General features: G+C 39.2%; 1 protein-coding gene across 2 annotated transcripts in view; it reads left to right on the top strand.

The window, feature by feature from the left end:
* pld1b (phospholipase D1b) overlaps positions 1–13,184 on the top strand; it is a 67,994-nt gene that overhangs the window by 10,942 nt on the left and 43,868 nt on the right. The window contains exon 1 of one of the 2 annotated variants that reach the window (XM_075452983.1): positions 7,094–7,331. The exons of the other annotated variant lie outside the window; for it this stretch is intronic. The gene's annotated coding sequence lies outside the window, so the exon portion shown is untranslated. Of the gene's footprint in view, positions 1–7,093; positions 7,332–13,184 lie in introns of those variants that run through there. 2 annotated transcript variants of the gene reach the window in all.

The raw sequence follows: 13,184 nt of genomic DNA, 5'->3' as shown, positions 1-13,184 counted from the left end.
CAAGAACAGGTGTATAGCTTCCAGCATTTGAAAGATACATATGGGCTAGAGAATCAGAATTTTTTTCAGGTATTTGCAAATCAGGGACTATATATGCAAAACATTCCCCAAAAAAGAGAGAGAACCAGATAACAAAATGATAGATATGTTTCTGGAAGCAGTAAAGGGTTTCAAATGTAAAAAGATTATCTCCAGACTTTATGCTTCTATTATATCTATGATAAGAAACAACACAATGTTAATTAAGTCAAGATGGGAAAAGGAGACTAACTTAGGCTACGTGCCCACGACAACGGTAACGACAGATAAACGCAGAACATTTCCACAGATGTGCCTATCTTGCACACGGCGACGGCGTTTAGGAGTTCAAAACGGAGAAAACGCAAACGCCCTCCAGAGTGGAGATCTTGAAAACGATCCAACCTCTCGTCGCCGCAGGAACAGTTCAAAACGCAGAAGTGCATTTTTTGCACACATTAAGTGGGTAGCTCTCCATGAACGACTCCCATATCTCACTATATTTATTTTGGACACTCTCACAATCTACATTATCCACTGCCTTCCTGGCTTTGTAGTTCAGTGTCGTGTTCAGGAGCAACTGGACCTCATCATCTGTCCAAACAAAGTTTGAAGGCGTACTGTTGTTGCCGCCACGCTTCGCCATTTTCTTCCAACTGACGCGGAGGAAGTAGCCACAAAACAGGCATTTCTCATATCTATTAATATATAACAATATAACTCATATAACAATACCAAAGGTATTGTTGCTACTGCCACCTACGTCCGGGGCGTGCATACTACATCGGCAAACTGCGAGTTTTATACGTTTTCCCTGTTCCCATGGATAGACAGATATCCACCCCCAAGCGCTCGTGAGAACGCAGATAAATTGTGGAGGAAAAAAACGGACATCTGCGTTTATGCTTCAGAGCGTTGTCGTGGGCACGTAGCCTTAGTATTAACTCAGGAGGAATGGGAGAGGATATGTTCTTATCAATGGGAAAACATCAAGCTCCGCCCAATGGAGATTCTATAGTTGGAAAAATATTATCAGATTCTTTTGCACACCAGCCCAGAAAGCTAGTTTCTCCACACAAACAAAATGTTGGAGATGCTGTGGTTGTGATCGTGCAGATCATTACCACATTTTTTGGGACTGTCCCTCCATGGCTCCCTTCTGGCAAGGTGTCCATGGTGACCTGCAGGAGGCGCTACGCATGGAAATCAACCTGGACTTTAAAACCATGTACTTATGTGATCTTGAGGAACTGGATTGTGGTAAAGTGGTGAAATACCTGCTGAGGGTTTTGCTGGTGGCGGCTAAGAAGGCCATAACAAGAAAATGGCTTCAGAGAGACCCACCTAGTCTGGATGAATGGCTAGATGTGGTGTATGAAGTGTTTAAAATGGAAAGGATTACCTATGCAATGAAAAACCAACAAGATAAGTTTAGTGATGACTGGATGATTTGGCTGTACTTTGTGGCACATAAGAGACCAGATTTTCTGTAAAGATTTTGGTTAAAGATTGCTTTTGCTTTTCCTCCTCAGAATGAAAATATTTAGTTTTATATAACTCCCCTGGTTCCTTTTTGTTATGTTATTCTTGTGTGTACAATATGCTTTCTTAAAAAAGAACTATCAATAAAAATTTAAATTACAAAAAAAAAAAGAAATAACAAAACCTGCCCGTGACTCTAAGCATGAACAGGAACACGAACCGACAGGGAAAAAATATCAGTTGACAACGGGGAGGATCTATAATAAACCAGGGAGCTTAGATACTGTGGAGAACTGATCAGTGAATGGTTGCAGCTGAGAAGATTGAACACAGACGAGTGAGAGAAGCTAATTACCTGAACAGGGAAGCTGAGGATAACTATGGGAGAGAAGGTGAAACTAAACTGAATGAAGACAAGAGTAATCATATGAGTAACAAGAAACAAAAAGAGAAATAAGGATTTGACAATATTAAATCCTTATAAAACCCGTGACTTAAAATAACAAACAAGAAACAAAAACAAAACCCAAGAACAAATTCCACAAATCCATAAACTAACAAACTAAGGTTTTCTGTGCTCCTTTAGCACTTAATTTTATGTTCTAGTAAATAAATCTAATTAATACTATCTATATTTGGCTGTTATTCAACATAAAAAACTTTATCTCATTAATATAATTTTGTTTCTTTTCTAATTTGAAAACAGAATATTAAGTGAATTTATAGTATTGTGCGTTTAGCAGTGCAGTCGCTCTGATGCTGCTATGAAACAGGATGTTATACAACATTACAGGGCTCTCTGTTTGAGCTAGATATAATCAAATATTGGCTGTACTGAAAGATTAAGATTTAAAGATGCCTAAAAACAACAGCTAAAGACTGTCAGCTGCACAAAGTAGCTTTGCTCCTGCAGCGACTTGAGTTAACGAACTTCTCTTCGTATCTTTCGTATCTTTCAACTTCTCTTCCTGTCGCAACATTTTAGGGAGAAATAGTTGATTTTTAACAATTCTTTTAACTGAAACGGAGGTCAGTCTGACTTTTTTTTTAACTGCTGTTGCCAAACGCCTCTTCTGAAGCCATGACACTCCTCCTCAACTGGAAATACTAGGTTTGCAGCCAGGACATACAGTGAATCCTATACTCTGAATACTTCACTTTCATTATAAGTAAATTATCCTCATTTTCTTTGTTGTAGATATTATTTTTCTAATCATTATTATTTTCCAGCTGTCAAAGCCACCTAAGGGATGCATTTATTCTTGTTAAGATCTGTATTTAATGCTCATGAAACACGATTTAATATTGTTTTAAGTGTATTTAATATTTTCTCAGCCTATTTTTTTTATTCTAATAATCTCATGTGTTTAATTCTGAAATGATATATAAAACATAGCTGTGCGTTTCTAAGTCCACAGTCTCCGTCTTGTTGTTCAGTCACAAGTTTTGGAAACATTACAAAGTTATCTGAAGCTACAGTAAGGATTACTTTTTCCTTTCTGCAGATCAACAGGGACATCAGTTAATGAAATTTCACAAACTTGACCCATTGATAGTCTTCTTTTGGATTATTTATAGATCTAATTACAAAGTAAATGGATGCATTTGACAAAGCTGACCAGTAGATGGCCTTGTTATCCTCTTTATATTCATAATTTGATGCATAGGAATGTTTCTCCTACTACTTTAGAGGCTTCTCATTACAATTTCTGCAGTCTATCTGTTGTGATCAGTAATATTTTTGGGGCATTTGGTAGGCTGATAAGTAACTGTGTGACATTTTTAATTTGTGTGTTTTTGTTGCACCTTTCAAAAGCGGAGCAGTCATATCAAGCTGGCGCTGACTTCCTGCAGAAGCACCACAATACTAACCCAGCATCACAGCACTATGACGTCTATTGGAGAGAAATTACAAAACTGTTTCATTGTTTTAGACTTTTAAGAGGTCTGTACGCTGAAAAGACATTTCCTTCATGTGCACAGGAAAAGCGTCACGGAACACTGTAGTTTTCTAAGTACCACTTATAGTCTTAATCTTATTATTTGCAACATGGAACTTTCTAATTTTTTTAAAATATGGTGGTGTCAGATAAGTCCTCCGACATGGCTTTAATGTTGGTGAGCCAAATAAGTGGAGTAGCTGAGTATTCAAGGCTTGATCTCAGTTAAATGAGACAGGAATAATCATTAAAATGTCAGTCAAAGTAACAGAGCTGATTGCTCTGTAATGAGCAGCCACACAAAGACAAGCTTGATACACAGTATTGATCAAGAGGAGGAAACGGCAGCATGCTGCGGAGAGGCGGTTCCGCTTTTTCCTGACTCCACCGTTCCCTTGAATATACCTTTTATTACACCAGCTGCTATGAATTCTTAATGACCTCCTGTAAATGTGTTCCTACGTTGTCTTTGAGCATTTCTTTTATATTTTTTATTTTACTACGGGTTGTAGTTTCATCCAACAATCCTCAGTTACTATCACAACATTTTCACATTTTCATAGCCGCGGATTTTCAAAGATAGGAAAGTATTTTTTCACGGTCCTGTGACTTCTCTGTTTTCTCTGCTCTATAAATTCTGGAGCCTCCAGGAAGTGTGTGTTATCCACATTCGCTGAGCGAAAATAGACGAAAACAAAATGTAGAACTGCTACAATGTGACCAAAACTGCACAAGAAAATAAATAATGGCTATGATTTAGAAATATCACATGAATAAATCCATAAAAACATTTAGATAGTGATGTTACACCTAATGTTTGCACAAATGAACTGATTAAAGTTTTATTTGAAAGTTCATTTCAGAATCTGGCCAATTCTTTTGCTCATTGGCTCCCCCTGCTGTTGTGGAATGTAACCACCCTCCCTCTGAGCCCTGCACATGCTGTACAGGTGAATTTGTTGTCATGCTCGAAAGATGACAAAAGACACCCCCAGAAGCCATCACATCTTAGCATGCCCCCACCCCCAAAGGAGAAAATAATAGTTTCAATCCTCTTAATTTGGGAGGATTTGGCACAAACATCCATCTGGATAAACTGATTAGAGTAACTTTTTGGCAGTAACAGAATGCCACATGTGCCAATATGACAAAATTGTTTGTTTAACAGGATACAATGATGAAGCTTTATTGGCTGGTGATGCAGGCACCTGCATGGCAGTAAATCTAGTTCTTCTTGTTACTTTCCTTAGAAACCTTTTGATTTTTGTGTGCTCACCTGAAATCTCTACACCTTTAAAAGCTTTAACAGAATTGGGCCTGTTTTGATGCTTACTGCCTGTTTGCGTCTTCGAAACTTCTTGCATGCAGGGTTGAGCAATCTTTGAATATTCCTGATGATAAATGTTTTTCGTACTGTATATATGTATCATATTTTCTAAATATAGCTTTGATATTCTCATGCAACCTGCACAAAATGCTTGAGTTTAATCTTGAACTACATGGGTGTGCTTTGGGGTTTGGCTTCTTAAATATTTAATTAGTTTGTGTAGTTTCTACAGGGTCGTGAAAGCTTTGTGTGTCTGTATGTGTTCTGATAACTCACCAGGGTTTTCAAACTGACTGTATGGAGTGAATTCACCGCTTTGTGGAGGGTTCAGATGGGGTTAGAATTGGGTCAGCTTTGGTGTTAAACGTTAAGCTGTGAAGGGAGTCGGGGAGGAAAGGAATTTTGAGCTTTTCCCATGGAGAAACAAATGTGTGTGTCACAGTAACAATGTGTGGGCGAGAGTTTGAATACTTTGGTCCTTCTGTGGAATGTCAACAATGAATCATGCCGACTGCTCGTCTCCGGGTGCGGAGCTGCTCAGGCCCCAGCTTTACTCATAACTGCTTCTTGAAGAATGATACAGGTTCAACCTGTTTCCAAACAATGGTCTTTTACTATTGGCACGTGTTATTATCTTGATACTCTTAAATCCCAGTTTTCATAAAAATTCATCTGTTCGATTAGTGTAGTCTTTATAAGCTAACATTACATCAAAATTGTGCAACCCCTTGACATTTTCCCTATTTTGTTGAATGAAAATCTAGTTTGTTTTGAGGTTTTTTGTAATAATTAAGGGGAATATTCCTAGTCCCCAATTCAACTGAAAATCTACTCTTAAAAGCAAGTTTTTAACCCTGATAACTTGTCTACAAGAGAAACCAATCCAAGCTACTTGCTGGGTGGGACTAAAGCTAGTTCGATGACAAGTTGGTGCAAGTCAGAGAAGTTAGCACAGGCACTGCCATGTTCTCTTCCAAACTAGCCATACTTGTTTCAGGTGCATTTTGATCAACAGCACCAAGAGTTCAAACTGCTCACCGGGGTCTTAGTGCTACACTGAGTCAGCCTTAGCTGTATTTCGTCAAAATCTGTCCATGTTAAACATTTCTTTATTTGTGTGTTAGAGGATAACTGTTGTGATAAGATCAGAGTTTAATATTTCTTTGGTCTGATTTAACTGCTTTCTTTCTCTGTGTCCTCATTTAGTCTGTGGCTCCCAAAATAAGTGTCTGAGTTTGTGTTACAACTTATTATGTTAACTGATTGTATGGGCTATTGTGGATATTAAACCTGAAATGACTGAGACGGGAAATAAATCTTTAAGAATGCTCGACCAATCAGAAATGTTCAGCTATGCAAACCTAATCCCAAAGTTTCAGGTAAAATTAAAAAGTACCACCTTCCTACCATGAAACTTCTTTTTGTAAAACTTGACATTGAAAATCCTTTTAACCTGAAGTCGCCTTCTCTTTTTTTGGATACAAAGTGCTTTGGCTGCTAAAGGGGATTTTCAGGCAGAAAAGGCTTGAGTTACATATAACTATCAATTTATCATGGGTGTGTCCCAACAGGATGGCAAGCCATTCAGCACCGTTAGGTGTGGTGATTTCAGCCAGGGTGAGCTATTCAGACTTGGATTAAAAATCTCAAAAGTCAAAGAGCGTCTTGATTTTTTTTTGGTGATGTCTTTAAAATGACTTGAAGCTTTACTTCCTTGTTGAGTGCTTAATGCAGGGCTCTCAAAATAGCTCAAATGTGGAAACCGTTTGTGGTGAGGACTAAAATGGACACAGCCTTGTTCTGCTTTAGAGCCGAATTAAGTTTTTAGTTCAGTTTCAGTATGCAGACCTCTGCCTCCGTCATTACCACGACAAACTATTTCTGAGAAACAAACACATTTCCAAACAGGATTTTGAGGTAGTCCTTTTGTGGAAGTATAACTCCCATATCTGCCTCTCACCTGGTGATGAGAATTATCCACTGAGCCCACAGTTAGTGGCATTTCTTTTTTCCTCACTAAAACTGAAAGATTTCTTTGGTAGACATAAAGAAAAAATAGTGTACAATGAATTTAACAGTGAAATAACTACCTGAATAATCAGTTTATTGTTACTAACCTCTTCAGTTTGGCCACTTTGCCCTCATGCTAAAAACCCTGAACAGGCTGCCCCTTTAACACAAACAGGTAGTCAAACAGAAAGTCCTTCCCACTCCTCCCATTGGCTGTCTTTGAGCTCTCTGGTCCTCAGGCCTATAGCGTCTCTTCCATCCTGGCTAACTCCCACCCACCTGAAGCTTCTGCTCCTCCTGCATTGCTGCTGCACTCTGAACACAGACTCTCAACCTTTCAGGCTGTTTGTCAGAGCTCCTGTTGTGCTGTGCATGTGTGTGTTTGTGTGTTAGAAAGCGGCAAAAGAGTGTGGAGAGATTTAAAGTGAGGCTGCTGAGAACGAGAGCAGCAGCTTGTTCATCTCGGAGGAAGTTAGTTTTTTGACCGGGTGACAGTTTAGAGTCTGATGAGGATGATGAAGATGTTTGGCGTCTCTCAGCCTCTCCACGCTCAGGTCAGTGGATATCCGTCCCATGTTGAGTTATTCGCTGATGCTTGTGTGTGTACAAAATTGCTGCTGTTTGTATTGGCATTCTGCTTGTTATTCCACTTTGGTTTTGTTGCATGTTTTCCATGACTTGGATGTGTGCAGGTATGTTGTGCATTGTTCAAGTTGCGTCTGAGATTTTGTTTCAGTAGTTCGAAAGCATCAGAATCATGTGTGTGCTGTTCCCAGAGCTGCAGAAAACTGTCACTAAAAACATCAGTTTTTCCATTTTGACTTTTAACTCATACAGTTGGGATGTGTCACCATTAAAGCACTTTTAAATACTCCTTTCAAATCCAAGCTGAGCTTTTTACCGTTAACCCAACATTAAAACCTGAACTCAAAGCTTTAGATTAGACCCATGCAAGTTGTTGTTGGGGTGAAAAGCTGGTGGTGGCTACTAAATTAATCAGCAGTGGCATTAATTAGGCTTCTAACAGTCTGTAGATCTGAATGGGTTGAAATCAAACAACTGAGATTCAGCATTAAAAAAACAAATCCATCCACCTCCAACAAGGTTAAGTCCCAAAACATCTGGTGGGGATTCACTCAGTCCCATTGACTGTTCAGCTTAAGTATTCCCCTCTTTTTCTTACCGACCACAGCCCTTACGTGCAATCTGTCGTCTCTTGAAGGCTCTTATGAAGTTCTGATCAGCTCCAAATGCCAACATAAAATGCCAGAATTGGCTCTTGATTTTTCCAAGTCTTACTTAGTCAAATATGCATGAGTTTTTTTTTTTTTTTTTGCGTGTGAGAGCTCAGCAGCCTGCCAGCTGCCTGGCGAGTGATGTGGTGTGAGGGGGGTATTGGCCCACGCTGTACCCAATTAATGTGAGTGCTCACTGGGCTGGACATAACACACAGACATTTACACACTCTCCGTCAACATTAATCATTTCAAATACTATATTGGCATTTCCAAAGTCAACAATGATCCCCGAAGCTCAGTTTCCTCTCATTGTTTGAGGTTTAACCCGTTTGAGGTGCTTACAGCAAATGTCCTTAAATGGAGAGAATTCATTAAGGCTGCTTTAATCGATAATTGTACTTTACCAAAAGGCTTTTTTTGTAGTTCTAAACCCACAGAGTATTCTCATCAGACTGCAAAAAGACATAGTTGGAGACTAGTTGGTGAGGAATTTTTCTCCTCAAGAGGGGGTGGAAACCAAAAACAGACCATAAACAGAGAGAATGTTGCTCCTACACTGATCCTGTAGACATAAACACGACTACACATGAGGTGCAATATTAATCCACTGAATGCAATAAAAAAAAAGGTGGTTAAAAAGCCTTATAACTCCATTAATTCTCCATTATGCTTTGAAAACATTGAGAAGAAAAGTAAGATTATGCTTGATTATACTTGAATAGACAAAAAAAATGTTAAACCAAAGTGACATGATAACAGTCCAGCGGTTTGTACACACTGTGAAGATGAAAGCATGCAGACAGCTGGATGGAAATGCAGAAAACTTCAGAGGAAAAAAGTAATGAGTGGTTTAAATATGTTGGTAAAAGAAAAATGAAAGTGCAAAGCCATGGTAAAGGTTCATCAAATGAATGTTGGTGTACAGAAATCAGTGGAAGTTTGATTTCCGAATGAATTGGACATCAAGGAAGCAGCTCGTGGAAAGTAGTAAACAAGTAAAAGTGCATTTATTCAGTGTTTTATTTTCTAATCTCTCGTTCTTGTGTGTCCATTTTTGTGCTTAGTCCAAACAGAAAGTTGCAGGGGATGGAGGGAGGGAGGAAGGAAATAAGGGAAAGAAATGAAAGAATGGAAATGAGGGAAGGAAGGAACAGGATGATGGAAGGAAGAAGGAAAAGAAGTAAGCTAAGGAAGGAAGAGGGACGTATAAACAAAAAAGGTGAAGAATACAAATAATGTACATTTCAAGATCTCAAGGACACATTTTAAAAGCATTTCTTCACTTTAAGACGACTTTATTTTGGATCTGATAAAATATCCACAAAAGTGTTTGGTCACAAAATTACAGTTTAAACTTCAGCAGCAGGAATATCATCATGAACTGTATCGCATTTCCGTTTCCATGCACAGTCCAGTCGAGCTCCGATCATACGGGACATTTAACTGGACCACTGACCTTGTTCCAGTTTACACGCAGAGGGGGGAGATGGACCTGACCAAACGAGTGGTCAGTTAAGACAGCTCTGTACTTTTTATACTTCATATATGCTTAATTTTTTTCAATTCAATTCATTTTTATTTATATAGCGCCAAATACAACAAATGTCATCTCAAGGCACTTAGATAGTAAGTCCAATTCAAGCCAATTGGAATTCAATTAATTAATAATAATCATAATTCAAAAAATAATCCAATTCGTTCATATAGAGCCAATTCAAAAACAATTTCCTAGCTAAGAAAACCAACAGATTGCACTGAAAACTTTTTGTTTTTCGGTCCAATCTCCCGGCCTGAGCGGCGTGCCTGAGGCGACTGTGGAGAGAAACGACTCCCTTTTAACAGGAAGAAACCTCTGGCAGAACCAGACTCAGGAAGGGTGGCCATCCGCCTCGACCAGCTGGGGTTTGAGAAGACAGAAAAGGGGGGGGGGGATGGGGAGGGGGGCAGGGGGCCACCGCGACGGCGGCACTGTAACACCATTCAAAGGATATCTGTTGGAACAGGGAAACACGAGTTAATGACCACAATAATATCACATATACATAAAGAGAGTAAAGTGAGGAAAGGTGTGTCAGATGAGGCCCCCCAGCAGTCTAGGCCTATAGCAGCTTAACTATGGGATGTTTCAGGATCACATGAGCCATCCCTATTCAAGGTAAACACAAGAAACTTGTGCTAACGAAAAAATAAATAATAAAATAAAGTAAAGGACCAGACTCAGTGAGTAATTCCCTATACTCCCTATATAGATCTGCTCCTCACACCACAACAACCATCTTTTTACAGCCACAAGCTACCTCAGCCTCTCACCAACTGCACACCAGTCACAGCGGGGTGGGGATGCAAACCCTGGTTCGGGTAGGGGGAGAAATAAAAGAGGTAAGAGAAGCGGGAATGGGATTCAAACCCTGGTTCGGGTAGGGGGTAATGAAAGTATAGAGGGTGCCAGAGGTGGAGGCAGAACAAGACACACTAGCAGACACACTATCAGATTCAACAGACCTAACTATAAGCTTTATAAAAAAGGAAAGTTTTAAGCCTGGTCTTAAAAGTGGAAAGGGTGTCTGCTTCCCGGACATTTACTGGCAGCTTATTCCACAATTGAGGGGCCTGATAACTGAAGGCTCTGCCTCCCATTCTACTTTTAGAAACTCTGGGAACCTCAAGTAAACCTGCAGTTTGGGAACGAAGTGCTCTGTTAGGAAAATATCTTACAATGAGATCTTTAAGATATGATGGAGCTCGGTCATTAAGAGTTTTATATGTAAGGAGAAGAATCTTAAATTCTATTCTGAATTTAACAGGGAGCCAATGAAGAGAAGCTAAAACTGGAGAAATATGATCTCTCCTGTTAGTTCTCATCAGAACTCTGGCTGCAGCATTTTGGATCAACTGAAGGCTTTTCAGAGAATATGTAGGACAGCCCAATAATAAAGAATTACAGTAGTCCAATCTTGAAGTAACAAATGCATGAATTAGTTTTTCTGCATCACTCTGAGACAAGATGTTCCTGATTTTAACAATATTACGAAGGTGAAAGAAGGCAGTCCTAGAAACCTGTTTTATATGCGAGTCAAATGATAAGTTCTGGTCAAAAATAACTCCAAGGTTCCTCACTGTAGAACTAGAAGCCAAGGAAATACCATCTAGAGTAACTATATAGCTAGACAATTTCTCCCTGAAACGCTCAGGTCCAAAGATAACGACTTCAGTTTTGTCTGAATTTAGCAGCAGACAGTTCTGAGTCATCCAGGTCTTTATGTCTTTAAGACATGCTTGTAGTCTGACCAACCTATTGGTTTCATCTGGTTTTATAGATAAGTACAGCTGAGTATCATCAGCATAGCAATGGAAATTTATGCCATGCTGTCTAATAATGTTACCTAATGGAAGCATGTATAAAGTAAAAAGAATCGGTCCAAGCACAGAACCCTGGGGAACTCCATGACTTACTCTGGTGTGTGAGGAAGATTCTTCATTTACAAGAACAAACTGAAATCTATCAGATAAATATGATTTAAACCAGCCTAATGCAGTTCCTTTAATCCCAATAACATGTTCAAGTCTGTGTAATAAGATACTGTGATCGACCGTATCAAATGCAGCACTGAGATCCAACAGGACAAGCACAGACACAAGTCCGCTATCAGAGGCTAAGAGGAGATCATTGGTAACTTTCAGCAGTGCTGTTTCTGTGCTATGATGCACTCTGAATCCTGACTGAAACTCTTCAAACAAATTATTTCTGTGTAAATGATCACAAAGCTGAGCTGCAACTATTTTTTCAAGAACTTTAGACATAAAAGGGAGATTGGATATAGGTCTATAATGAGCCAACACTTCTGAATCAAGAGTAGGTTTTTTAAGTAAAGGTTTAATTACAGCAACCTTAAAAGTCTGAGGTACATATCCTGTCAACAAAGACAGATTGATCAAATCCAATATGGAAGTGTCAATTAATGGGAAAACCTCCTTGAACAGTCTGGTTGGGATTGGGTCTAAAACACAAGTTGATGGTTTAGAAGAGACTATTGCTGTTGTTAGTTCAGAGAGATCAACTGGGCAGAAGCCGTCTAAATACAAATCAGGTTCTAAAGATACTTCTAAAGCTGCTGTACTTGATGATACATCACTAATAATAGTGGGAAGGACTCCATCAATCTTCTCTCTGATAGAAACAATTTTATTAATAAAGAAGCTCATGAAATCATCACTGCTGAGAGTTAAAGGACTACCTGGCTCAGCAGAGCTCGGACTCTTAGTCAGACTGGCTACAGTGCTGAAAAGAAACCTGGGATTGTTCTTATTCTCTTCTATCAATGATGAATAATAAGCAGTTCTAGCTTTACGAAGGGCTTTCTTATACATTGTTAAACTATCTTTCCAGACTAACTGAGACTCTTCTAAATTAGAGGAACGCCACTGTCTCTCCAGCTTTCTTGCAGTCTGCTTTAAAGCACGCAGCTGTGAATTATACCAAGGAGCCAACCTCTTCTGACTGATTACCTTCCTTTTCAGAGGGGCAACATTGTCCAGTGCTGTACGCATTGAAACTATAGTGCTGTCAACAAGAGAGTCAAGTGCTGCTGGAGTAAAGTTTATGTAGTCGTCCTCTGTCATATCTGCACATGGCAGTGAAGAAAAGGATGATGGAATTAATTCTTTAAATCTGGTTACAGCATCCTCTGATAGACACCTTCTATATGTAAATTTCTTCTCAGAAACTGCATAGTCAAGTAATGTAAACTCAAAGGTTCTCAGAAAATGGTCAGATAAGACAGGGTTATGAGGGAACACTGTTAACTGTTCACTCTCAATGCCATAAGTCAGAACAAGATCAAGGGTGTGATTAAGGCAGTGAGTCGGTCCGTGAACACTCTGAGAAAATCCAATAGAGTCTAATATAGAATTAAAGTTCATATTCAGGCAGTCATTTTCAACATCTACATGAATATTAAAGTCACCCACTACAATGACTTTATCTGTACTCAGCACTAACTGGGATAAAAACTCTGAGAATTCAGACAGAAACTCAGAATAAGGGCCAGGTGGACGATACACAACAACAAACACAAGAGGTTTCTGTGATTTCCACTTTGCGTGGGAAAAACTGAGAATCAGATATTCAAAAGAGCTCAAACTAATCTTGGGTCTGGGACTGATTAGTAA

Source organism: Odontesthes bonariensis, chromosome 20 (assembly GCF_027942865.1).
Source record: "Odontesthes bonariensis isolate fOdoBon6 chromosome 20, fOdoBon6.hap1, whole genome shotgun sequence".
Classification (NCBI taxonomy): Eukaryota; Metazoa; Chordata; class Actinopteri; order Atheriniformes; family Atherinopsidae; genus Odontesthes; species Odontesthes bonariensis.
Note: the sequence above shows the minus strand (reverse complement) of the source record. Positions and strands in the feature narration are given on the sequence as shown.